Source organism: Gavialis gangeticus, unplaced genomic scaffold (genome assembly GCF_001723915.1).
Source record: "Gavialis gangeticus isolate Ggan-Ray unplaced genomic scaffold, GavGan_comp1, whole genome shotgun sequence".
In the NCBI taxonomy this organism is placed as follows: Eukaryota; Metazoa; Chordata; order Crocodylia; family Gavialidae; genus Gavialis; species Gavialis gangeticus.
This window is the reverse complement of record NW_017728996.1, coordinates 18855867-18856303: the sequence shown is the minus strand read 5'-3', so window position 1 is coordinate 18856303 and position 437 is coordinate 18855867.

Genomic DNA, 437 nt, shown 5'->3' with positions numbered 1-437 from the left:
ACTGTTATTTCTAGTCACTCCTGGCAGTGCTCAGGGAAACAGGGACTCCCCCAATGCCTGCTGGTCCCCCCTGGCCAGTTTGTAAACAGCCACTAGATCCCCCTCAGCCTTCTCTTGTGGAGGCTGAACAGGTTCAGGTCCTGTAGCCTCTCCTCGTAGGGCCTGCCCTCCTGCCCCCTGATCATGCGAGTGGCCTCCTCTGCACCCTCTCCATGTTGTCCACATCCCTCCAGTGATGACTCCAAGATCCTTTTCTGCCTCTGCACTGATGAGAAGGTAGTTCCCCGACCTGTAGGTACGGTGCCGGTTGTGCTGGTATGGTGCCGGTTGTTCCTCCCCATGTGCATCACTTTGCCCTTGTCGGTGTTGACCTCAGCTAATCCCCTCAGCACTCTGAGGTGGAGATCGTCAGGACCTGCTGATTTAAATACGTCCAG